The sequence below is a fragment of the Sciurus vulgaris genome, assembly GCF_902686455.1.
Source record: "Sciurus vulgaris genome assembly, chromosome: 8".
Lineage (NCBI taxonomy): Eukaryota > Metazoa > Chordata > Mammalia > Rodentia > Sciuridae > Sciurus > Sciurus vulgaris.
Window position 1 is genome coordinate 6,038,372 of NC_136468.1, and position 12,013 is coordinate 6,050,384.

The 12,013-nt window shown below is 51.1% G+C and overlaps 1 long non-coding RNA gene across 3 annotated transcripts; it reads right to left on the bottom strand.

Annotated features, from left to right (window-relative positions):
- Positions 1 to 5,903: 5,903 nt before the first annotated feature.
- Positions 5,904 to 10,801, bottom strand: LOC306668354. Of its 3 annotated transcripts, XR_013765852.1 has the most exons (5): positions 9,493 to 10,801; positions 9,153 to 9,274; positions 8,211 to 8,349; positions 7,293 to 7,527; positions 5,904 to 6,571 (listed from the first exon to the last, which is right to left on the bottom strand). It is a non-coding gene; the product is annotated as an uncharacterized lncRNA (long non-coding RNA). The 3 variants fall into 3 exon arrangements; XR_013765851.1 differs by lacking the exon at positions 7,293 to 7,527; XR_013765853.1 differs by having other exon boundaries at positions 5,904 to 7,527.
- Between the last annotated feature and the right edge of the window lie 1,212 nt (positions 10,802 to 12,013).

The following is a 12,013-nucleotide window of genomic DNA, read 5'->3' on the forward strand; positions in this document are numbered from 1 at the left end:
CAGGGAGAGCACCACGTCAAGACGAAGGCTGGCAGTCCACCAGCTGGGTGTGACAGATTGCCAGTGATCCCCAGAAGCAGAGTGGCCCGGGGCAGCCTTCCCAGCCTCGGAGGAAGCCAGCCTGCCGGTCTTCCTCGCGGACTCAGCCTCCAGAACCGTCAGCTGCTGTGTTTAAGCCACCAGGTCCCTGGTGCTTTGTGGCAGCCCTGGAAAGTGAGTGCAGGTGGAAAGAGCTGTCAGGGGCAGACGAGGCAGGACCCTCATCAAGTTCTGCCCTGGCCAGCTGGCTCTGGAGGGCTGCACAGAGGCTGTGTAAAGTCATTTAAGAGGATGCAGAATGCAGAAGCCTTGGCCTCCGGTAGTTACTCCCACCAGCACTAGATATCTGGGTGCACATCAAGATTAGCTGGGTGCTGTGGCACACACCTGCAGTCCCAGCAGCTTGGGAGGCTGAGGCAGGAGGATCACAAGTTTGAGGCCAGCCTTAGCAACTTAGTGAGACCCTATCTTTAAATAAAATATGAAAAAGGGCTGGAGATGTGGCTCAGTGGTTAAGTGCCCCTGGGTTCAATCCCCAGCACCAAAAAAAAAAGATCAAATCTTGTGAAGTTTGTCTCAAGGTGTACAGTGAACTCAAGGCCTTTCTGTGACAGGGTCAAACTCTTGTCGGAGGGAGTCTGGAAGCATGTTCTGCTGGTCACCGAGTGAAAACACCAGTTGTATCCACAGACTTCCCAGAGCTTTGTGTGATACAGAGAGAATGAGGCCCTGGGGGCCCGAGCAGGGCATGTCCATGACTGTCCTCTTGCCTGAGAGAGGTGCTCCCCTGTTGAAGCGGGAGGGAGCTGTCCCCTGGGGCCGGGCCTCATCCCTGCTTGCGGGTTAAGGGCTTTGAGCTGGACTAGAAGCGGAATGCAGGGGGCGGGGGCGCCCAGAGGAACGGTGGGAGTTTGGTGACACACGCCATCGGTGGGAATGGATTTCGAGGTGCCTGGCCAACAGGGGAGGAACGGGCTCAGGTGCTTGCAGACGGTTTTCCCCGAGTGGGGGATGCAACGTGGGTCTCACATGCCGGGCAGGCGCTCTGCCACGGCGGCACCCCCTGCCTTTGTGTTTATTTTGAGACTGGGTCTCACTAAGTCACCCAGGCTGGCCTGGAACTTGGAATCCTCCTGCCTTGGTCTCCTGCGTCGCTCGGGGTGGCAGGTGTGCACCACAGTGCCTGGCAGACCTCGGAGTCCCAGGGGGCCGGGCGATGCTCCCTTCGAGCGCTGGCCTGGGTGCTGACGTTTGCTGCAGGCTCGTGCAGACTTGAGGGCACTGCAGTGACACAGACAGGACAGAAGGCTTGGCACCACGAGGAATGGTTCTAAGACTTCGGGAGACACCTGTGGCTTGTGCCACACCCCCTGCCCCCTTGGGATGCACCCCGAGAGGGCCCTTTGCGCCCCTCCCTGCCACAGGGGTAGGCAGGGGGTGGAAGCTCAGATCTTAAGAAGACCCTGCCTGCTGCCTTGTGAGTGAGGCGGCTGTGACGAAGGGGTCCCAGATCCAGCAGGAGAGGGACACTGGGAGCCCCTGCCATAGGCCTAGTGGGTGGGGCAGGAGTGGGGCTGGGGCCTCAGGGGTGGCCCCCTCCAAGCTCCTGGGCTGCGGGTGATTAATGAGAGTCCCCAGAAATTAAGTTGGTCACCTGATCACTGATGTCTGTCTGTAGGTGCAGGATGGTCCAGAGAGGCCGAGCCTGAGCCAGCGCCTGGGGAACCGTGGCTGAGCCCACAGCTCCAGGCCTGGTCCCCGGAGGAAGACCACATGCGCAGTCCGCGACTTCCCAGCTTTTAAACATCAGACCTGTGGCCACTTCCTCAGGTCAATTTGAACTGAAAAATACACAACCCTCCATGGGGTCTAGAGCCCCTGGGGCCTGCTGTGACAAAGAGACTGGGTGCAAAGGCCAGTGGGAAGGCGGGTCAGTGTTGGCTGGGGGCCGACCCTGACCTCAGGCTCCCAAATGCTGCTGCGGAGTGGAGACTGGGAGGTGCAGGGACCTAACTTAAGGAGGGAGACCAGCCCAACCCTCCTGCTGCTTTGTGAACCTGGGAGAACTACTGACCACTCTCAGATCACTTCAGAAGCTCTTGTGAGGACAACTGAGCAGCTTAAGACCCGGAACGGGGTCTAACATATCCTGTGTTTAATAAACAGTATTACCAGAGCGAAGCCCTAGGGCACCCAGCAACAAGGGCGCGCGGAGTCTAAGGCACCTGAACACAGGCAGGGCCACCAAGGACTCGGGCTGCTCAGGAAAGATGGTTTCACTTTCTCCACTTGGTCAAGCATCCTTCCTGGAAGGCTGGGGACTCAGAAGCTAGGGAAACATGAACACGTAATGGGGACGGGTAGCCATGAGTATCAGTGATAGAAATGAGGACGGTAGCCTCTGTGTTTCTTGACTGGCCATGACACAGATATTTAAAAGGTATTCTTTGTAGGTGATGAAGGTTCTTGGTGACTGGCTTCATTATTTAGTCCATAAGTCCAGACCATTAAGCAGTATCTACATCCGAAGTGGATGTCACCTGGAGTTCCTGACCAGTGGCCCTATCATATCCCTGGAGTGTGGCGAACCAGGTGGGTCTCTGGATCGTCACTGGGGAAAGGGCATTTGTGACTCACAAGGTGTGGCTACATTGTGAAGTGGGGGCGTCTCTGGATTTGTAACCATGGTGACAGGGCGGGGTGTGAGCCTTGGGCTGCCGTGGACGCTTGGTTGGATCCCTCAGCACCACTGCTGTGGTTCCACCTGGCTGTAGTCCCGGGGTTCTGTTCCCAGCCAAATTAAGCCCAAAGCAGAGCAATCAAATCCTCTTTCCTTGGAAAGGAAATTGGTAGAAAGCACTGGGGAGAAAGGGCAGAGCCAAGCCAAGCCATGGCGGCACATAGAGATGAATGCAGGGCTCTGGAGTCGAGGTCCCTGGCGACTCCCTCGAGCTTACCTGCTCTCAGTCTGCACACTCTCCCTACCTCCCTTGATAGCCTTCTAGTCCATCCCCTTTTTCGACTGGGGGTGTAGCTCGGTGGTAGAGCACTTGCCTACCACGTGTGAGGCCTGGGGTTCCATCCCCAGCATCACAAAATAAATAAGTCCTCGTCTCTATTTTGGTACATGGGATTGACCTGAGGGCCTTGAACATGCTAGGCAAGCGCTCTACCAATGAACTGTGACCCCAACCCTTTTTATTTCTGCCAAGACTGACCTTGAACTTGCAATCCTCCTGCCTCGGCCTCCTGAGTAGCTGGAATTACAGGTGTGCACCATGGTCATGGGGCTGTAAAGCTCCTTTTGTTGCTTAAGCTCGCGAAACTCAAGTTTCTTCTGCTGCAACCAGAGAGCCCTGAACAATATCCACTTTATTCCCCTTTCTGCTCTCAGCAGGAAAAAAGGCAGGTGTGGGGACAGTGACTCTGCTATCCTGGCTTCCAAAAAGGCATAAGCTCTTGGAAAATGCCCTCCCTAGGATGAACAACCCCAGTACGAATTCAGCTCGGCTTCGGAACCCACATGGGGAACAAGCCAGTGCACCGTTCTGTGAGCGGCCACGGGCCTTCTGGAATGGGTGAAGACGTGCTCCTGCCCTACCCTCCTCATCACGAGCATGCACACATGTCCCCCGTGCACACAGCACACATCTACACGCCACACGTCCACTCGCACACACACGTGCACATTCACAGCTGGTCCTCTCACACCTCGTGTGCGCGCTCACCACGAAGCCTTGCGGTTCCGGTGAGAAGGGGAGCCCTGCGCAAGAGGAGGGGTGAGGCGAGCAGGACACCCGGGTCTTTGCCTGGGCAGCACTGGAACACACCTGGGCAAGCTCATACCTGTAAAACCACCTCCACTGGCCCTTGGGTCATTCCTGTCCTCTGTCCCAGGCAGCCATCCATGGCTGTCCATGTGCATCAGCTTCTTTCCCTCAGCGCAGTAACGTTGAGACCCACCCGTGTTGCGATGTGTATCAATACCTGGCCCCTGTTCCTTGTTGGGACCATCCCTTCCTACACCTGTGAGATGTGCGAGCTGGTTCCTGTTTGTGGCTATAGGGATGAAGCCGCTGTGGGGATCAGCATGACCTGTTTGTGCACGGACACCTCACCCTCTTGGGTAGGGAGGAGTGGATGAGTCAGCGGTTGGCGTGTGCAAGACACCTTCCGCCCGTGCTCCAGAGCTGCCCCACGGCTTTATATTCTTGCTAGACACACGTGGACGCTCTAGTTGCCTCGGGTCCATGCCAACAGGAACTGCCAGGCGGCCAGGCTTGTTCTTCTGAGCCAGTCTAGCAGGTGCCTGGTGGCCTCTCCTCACGCAATCCCCCATGACTAGGGATGTGGAGCATCTTTTCATGTGCTCATCAGTTATTTGTATATTTTATTTGGAGAAATTTCTAATTGAATCCTCTGCCAAATTTTTAATTGGGCTGTCTTTTTATGGTTGAGCGATAAGAATTAAAAATACACATATCCTGAAGAGTGAACCCTTACCAGACATAGGATTTGCAAATAGTTCTCCCGTTCTGGGGGTTGGTTTTTCACTTTGTATAGAGTGTACTTTGAAGCACAAAAGCTTTTCATTTTCACGAAAGCCAATTTTTTATTTGTTTATGCTTTAGGTATCACATCTAGGAAATCACTGCCTAATCTAAAACATGAAAACTTGCTTCTGTTTTCTTTTAAGAGTGTCATAGTTTAGCTCTTATATATAGGTCTGATTTAGGTGTTAATTTTTGTGTGTGGTATAAGGCACAGGTCTAAGTTTATTCTTTAGCATGTGGTTATCCAGTTGTCCCCGCACCCTCTTTTACAAAGATTACTCTTTTCCCTGATCATGTATGGTGAAGGAATTTACTATAACTGGACAGGTTTATCTCTGGGCGGTCCAACTTTTCAATTGATCCATACATCTACCTTTATGTCATACCTTGACCAACTTTTGAATGTTAAAAAATTAAACCTAGAATCCCTGGGACAAGCTTCCCTTGACCACAGTATTTTATTTTTATACATTGTTGAATTTGATCGGTAAAGTTTTGTTTAGAATTTTTGCATCTGTGTCCAGGATGAATATTGGTGTGTAATTTGCTTTTCTTGTGATGTATTCTATTTTGGTATCACGGTTAATACCTCACGAAATGAACTGAGAAGTCTTCCCCCCTCTTCAGAATTTGTGAAGAATCTGTATTAGCTGGGGGAGGGTGCATTCCTGTAATCCCTTATCAGAGGCTGAGGCAGGAGGAGGGAAAGTTCAAGGCCAGACTCAGCAATTTAGTGAGGCCCTGTCTCAAAATAAAAAATAAAAAGGACTTGAGATGTAGCTCAGTGATAAAGCTACAATTCCCAGTATCTACCCACCCCACAAGAATCTATTATTTCTTCCTTAAATGTTTGATCCAGTTCCCCAGGGGAGTCACTAGGCCTTGAGTTTCCTTTGTGGAAACGTGTTCGTTACAAATTCAAATTTTACCGTAGACACAGAGCTATTCAATTGTAGATCCTTCGTGATCCAGCTGGGGTAGTTCATGTTTTTCTTGTTTCTTATGCTTGGGATTCAGTGAGTTTCCTGGATCTATGGATCTATGATTTTCACAGAATTTGGCAACTTTTCATCCATTATTTCTTCCAGTGCTTCTTCTGTTTCCCACTCTCTCCTCTGCCCCCAGGACTCCAGTGACCCCTGGTTAGGGTGACTGAAGTTGTTCTGAATCACTGCTATTCTTTTCTTTTTTTAAATACTTTTTTTTTCTCGTTTTTCATCTCAGAAATTTTCTTCATAATGTCCAATCTGCTATCAGTCCACCCAGTGTTGTCTAACTTCAGACATTAACAGATGAACTTCATCTCTGCAAGTTCAATTTTGGACCCTTCGTAGGGTCCATGCTTCTGCATGACCTTGCTTTGGGAGGGGTGCTAGGATCAGACCTGCCCCGCACAAGCTGGGCACAGGCTCCACCACGCCTCAGCTGCCCTGGAACCCTTACGACTCCCAGAAGCACTGCTCTCCGCCTGTCTGCACCACACTGGGCTCTGCGTGGGTGCTGGGCAGTTCCCTCCTACCCCGTCCCTCCTCCAGCAGTTTTCTCAGACACACATACGGACAGCATTCAGCCCAGTCCTGGGGAAGGACCCCAGGCCTGGAGAGGGGCCTCGGGGTTCCTCTTCTCAGTCCTGTCCCACCAACTCCAGACACTCTAGCCACTTTGTCCTGGGGTCCCCTTCCCATTCTGTGGTCTGGAAGGTCTCAGAGGGCAGCAGGCTGGGCCAGCTGGGCCCAGCCTCCTTTCCAGTCTCGCAGAGACTGCTGTCCTTCACAGCCTTATGTGTTTTACAGTTTGTTTTGTTTTGATTTATTTTGTTTTGTTTTCAGACAGGAGGAGAGAGAGTAAATGGGTTCTTGTTACCATGTCATTTGGGCCAGGACTGGAAGTCACAGTCAGTGACTATTGAAAGCTGTTTCAAAACTGCAGCCCTCGATCTTGTCAGCCTCTGACATTTCTCTGAAGTTTCCAGGAAAAGGCTGTAGGGAGATAAAGTGGAAACGTGGGGGCCGGGATGTTTACCAGCTGGCCTTCTCTCCACAGAACAGACATGTTCTTAGGAACACAGGCCTGGTCAGAGACCCAGGAAAGGCCCAACATTCCGGTGCCAGATGTGGGGTGACCACAGAGAACCTCATGCATGTCCAAACTCAGGACCTCCCCCTGTGCCCAGGGCCAGCGTCCAGCAGCAGCTCTCTTGCCCAGAGGGGACTGCTGCCTGGCTTCCAGGGTTGGCCGCTAGAGTGGTGGCCAGCAGCGGCCACTACAAAGGGGATTTTTTTAGTACAACAAGGCAGTTGGGTTTTCTACTGCAGGCTCCTTTTTAATCTTGAACCTGACTGGAAATGGACAATGACCCCTTGGAGCCAGACTGAGAGAATGCTGTCCTGAGAATGGGGACTGCGAGGAGCAGGCCAGACCGGAGGCCAGTCCTGGCTCAGGACCTTGCTCTGAAGCTGCAGGGCTCTCTTGACATCTAGGGCTGTCCCAGCCTCCTCCGGACACCAGTAACACCCACATTCTGGGACACGCGCATACGCAGGGTGTCAAGTGTTAGTCTCCAAACATTAATAATTCTAATTTTCTGATGATCATTCCCTAAGCATTAAAAATAGCAGTGATAACCGGGGCTCCACAAAGCCTTTTAAAAGAGAGCACAAGTTTGTGGCCGTGTGTTAAAATACCTACAGTTAAACTTACGGTTGTGATCATGGTGTGCGGTTCAGGCTGAGCAGTCATCATGTCACACAAAGGGAACCTGGGCGCTCACTGCACGTCCTCTCTGCACTACCCCAACCTCCTCTGAGCTCCTGGCCACCACCAACCTGCAGTCAGTCGGGATTTGTCTCTTCTGGGTATTTCACATAAAAGGAACCAAGCGGTATCTGTCCTGTTGTGTCTGACTTCCTTCACTTAGCACGTTCCGTAGGTTCATCTGTGTTGTAGACAGATCAGGGCTTTGGTTCTTTTATAGCTGAATTATATTCCATTGTATGAATATAGTACATTTTTGTTTTTCTGTTCATCTGTGGATGGACACCTGGTTCTTTTTTATTTTTATTTTTGGCTATTGTGATTAGAGTTACCATGAACATTCATGTTCCAATTTTTGTTTTCAATTCCTTGGGTTGTATGTCTGAGTAGAATTACTGGGTTATATGCCAATTCTCTTTCAGCTCCTTGAGGAACCACCAGTTTTCAAAGTGGCCATTCCATTTCCCATTCCTGCCAGCAGCCAGTGAGTGCTCTGATCCTTGCTGACGCTTACAATTTTCTACTTAAAAAATTACGTCCATCCTAGTGAAGGTGAGGTGGCATCTCCTGGTATGTGCATGTTTAAAAAAACAGCTTCATCAAGACATTGTTCACACATTGTATGGCTTGCTCAAGTGTACAGTTCAGTGATGTGCAGGACGGTCACAGACATGCATTCAGCACCCCCCCAAAAAGCAAGCCCCGTATGCTTTATCTATCAGCTCCCTACTCTTTCGAACCTCCTCCCCCAACACTAGGTAACCGCTGGCTAATCAATTCTGACCCTGCAGAATTCCCTGTCCTGGATATGTCCTATGAATGGAATCATTTAATATGTGGTCTTTGGTGACTGACAGCGCTCACCTATTTGGGAGGCTGGGATGCTGCTCAGTGGTAGAGTGTTTGCCTAGCATGCATGAGGCCCTGGTTTAATCCCAGCACTGCAGCAAACAAGCAACCAGTCGGGCTCTGTGTGTGTTGTAGCATGTGCCAGCACCCATTCCTGTTTAGGGATGAATGACACTCCCTTGTGTGGATACACGGTGTCACATTTTATGTGTCTACTCACCTTTGGGCTGTCTCAGTCTTTGACGATTATGGACAATGCTCAGTCCTCTTGGGTACGTGTGACGTGCAGGGTCTCAGAGTGTGAGGAGCTGCCAGGTGCCTCCTCAGCAGCCTCACCATCCTGCACTCCTGCCAGCCACAACACTTGCTCACTATTTATTAGTATTAGTTCCATGCTACAATCACCCATCCCGGTGGGCGTGGAGTGGCATCTCACTGTGGTTCTCTCTGCACTTAGGGAAATGCGGTGACTAAGGATAGCGACTAACAAGTATTTTTCATGAGCTCATTAGACACTCCCATAGCATCTTTGGGAAAATGTCTATTCCAGTCCATTTTAAAATTGGATTGTTGGCCTTTACTGTTGAAATGGAAGAATACTTTATATATTCTGGGTTATAGGCCTTGATCAGATATATGGGTTTTTTTCTTATTCTGTGGGTTGATTTTTCATTTTCTCTCTTTCCTTCCTTCCTGTACTGGGGATTGAACCCAGAGGTTCTCTCCCACTGAGTTACATCCCAGTTCTTGTTTACTTATTTTGAGACAGGGTCACGCTGGGTTGCACAGGTTGGACTTGTACTTGGGATTCTCCTGCCTCAGCCTCCTGAGTAGCTGTGATTACAGGAGGGCATGCCCATGCCCAGGTGTAAGTTATTTTTTGTTATATTTCAAATGGAAACCTTAGCATCTTAGAAACCTTAAGCTTCTCAAGCATACCCTCCAGACCTTGCTCACCTTCCTCCAACCAGCTCCTCTGTTGATATCAGTTCGATTATCCAGGTTGGAAAACTTCAGGGGCTCCCCACTTCCTTCTGGAAACTGAATTCTCCTGGAAATGACTCATGGACTGGGAAGGTCTATCATGTTGAGAAATATCAGCACTTAGCACAGTACCTGATATATGCTAAGTACCCCATCAAGGCAGATAATGACAACTGTGTCACCCCCCCCCCCCCCCAACAGCAGTGCAGCTGGTACCAGGAGGGAAAGAACAAGTCTGAAAAAGTTCTGACCCCTCCCTGTGGGCACCCAAAAGGCGCCTCTCTCTGCCACCTCCCGTCCTGAGAACACCCACCTTTCCTCATGCTTCCCAGAGTCCCCAGCAGGTTGTTCTTCGCAGCAGTTGAAATTGAAGCTGTTCAGGTGGCACTGGCGATGGCCCTCCCTGGCAAAGGGTCTCTTCCACTGGCCCTGCAGGGGTTCTATCCCATTTTTGCTGGTCACACACCAATCCTTCCCTGCTTCTTCCTGAATCTTGCCCACCCCACCCGGACCTCTTCTTAAGGTGCCTTCATCTGTAAAACAACCTGAGCTGCTGCTCAGGAGGCATGAGGACTCTGGGGAGCTCTGGAGGAGAGGTAAAGGGGGATTTGTTGGGGGACTAGTTATTGCTGGCAAACCCAGCTTGGCTCTTGGATGGCTACAGCTTTGTTATCTCAAGGTGGGGGAATTAGGTGCTGCTTTCCAGCCTTCCTGCATCCTGTTACTCCCGTTAGATTTTCCAGAGCAGTCTGTAACCTGCAAACTGCAAAGAAGAAGGGTTAGAGGCTGACTCTAAACCACATCTTCACTGTGCCCCCCGCACTGGGGAACACACCCTTTCCCCAAGGATGGCGAGCCTCATCCCCCACCAGGGGCCACTTTGCACCCAAGCAGTGATGGGTAGGGGGAACAAAGGAGGAAAGGGAGGAACAAAAAATCCAACTTGGAAGGAGGTAGTTGGTAGAGTTCAGCAGTGTGAGGGCTGACGGCTGGGGAGCTGGTGGCAGCTAGTGGCTTTGAATACCTTCTGCATGCTGGAGGCTGGGAATGGAGGTGGCTAGTTTGCTGGTGGCTGTGTCACCATAAGAGGGATCAAGGAAGTCTCCTGAGAAGCAGAAGTTACCTCTACTTGGACCTTCCAGGGTCTTGACAAATTGAAGAAAAGAAATTTAGGTCCAAATCAGGTTTTAGCAAAGAGAGCAAGAGCTTTGTTAGGAAGGATGAAGGTACATATTCTCAGAACAGAACTTGCACGCTCTCAAGGACAAGATGCAGTTTCAGGGTCTCAGGCTTTTTTTTTTTTTTTTTTTTCCCTCGTGCTGGGGATTGAACCCAGGGCCTCGGTTCCTCGCACATGCCAGGCAAGTGCTCCACCACTGAACTACAGCCCCAGCCCCAGGGAGGGGCTCTTCTGTTAAAGGCAGCTTTGTGAGGAGAGCGCGGGGAAGGCCTGTGGGCACAAGGTCTGCCAGGTGAGCTCGGCTCTCTGATCATGGGTATTGATGGAGGTCAGTTCCTCTCCAGAATCTGTAGGTTGACATTACGTCCTCTGTCTAGATAACCTTTGGAAAGTGCCTATATTACAGGTTTCTTTTCTTTCTTTCTTTCTTTTGACATCAGATGGGTAAGTCGTAACAAGGTGTAGAGGGAGGCACATCTCACACAATAGTGTGAGCACCCAATCATCACGTTCATGTACACAAGGATCTATATTACAGGTTTCTTAAGGTGCATCTTTGATTTATCTAATCTGAAAATACATCCTGTAGGTGAATAGTGCTCTAAAACTTTGATCAAAACGAGGCAATTTTCTTTCATAAATGAGTGAATTTACAGTAAGTCTAATCTTTGTGGATTTTTCAGAACTTTGGGAGTGATCGGCTTGGAAGAATAGTGAGTCTGGGGCTTCCAGGTTTACAGCGAGTCTCTTTGTCCTTACCCTTTGTCTCCTTCCTACCTATCTTGATTTCCTTTATCCTACCTCAGCTACGTGGAGGACCAGAAGTGTAGGATTCCATCTTGTTCAGTTAACACTGCTTGGAAGTGGAACTTTCTCGCTAGCATGGTTGTCCTCTCCAGCCCACCGTTGGGAAAGCTCCTCCAGAGTGCGGCCGCTCATCCTACCCCGCCCTGGCCACTCCCCTTTAACACGCTCCCCTTCTTCCTTTCCTGGAAAAAAGACTTCCTGATTTTCTTTGACCCTCTGCCCAGAACATGTGGGTCCTCTCTGTCTGCTCTTTGGGTCTTGGTCTCCACCTCCTCACCTCACCTTCTCCCAGGGCTGGTGCTGTAGCTGCCCAAGAGCCCCTAGCCCACTTCACCTGGTGGCCACACCTGTAGAGTTAGCTGCCCAGCAGTCTTCACAGCTGGATGAAGATGCAAAGACACCCTGAAGCTCACAGGTCCCCCGATGAGCTCAGATGAGCCACTAGGGGTATCTGGAAACCGTCATCGTCCACCCAAACCCTGGGTAAAATGAAGTCTGTCCAGTCCCCGCCCCTCTGCCTTCCTCTCTCCAGTAGCCTCCTGCCTCCGTTCAACCCACCTCCACCATGCCTCCTCTCCTGTAATGACGCCACATTCCGTGAGGACACCCCTTACTCCTTCACCTGCTCCCCAACACCTGCGAGGTCCACTTCGTGTAAGTCCACACTCCTCGAGTTGAGGTGAAAGCTGATTGACAAGTTTGGGGGCAGCCGAATGGATTTCTCTGGGGGGTTCGGGAAACCCTGCTACCTTTAGGACCTGGAGGATCCGGGTAGGGGGTAACCTCCCCCGCCCCCCGCGGAGCCGGAACCGCTTTAATGGGAACCAGGCGACCGCGCTCGGGCGGG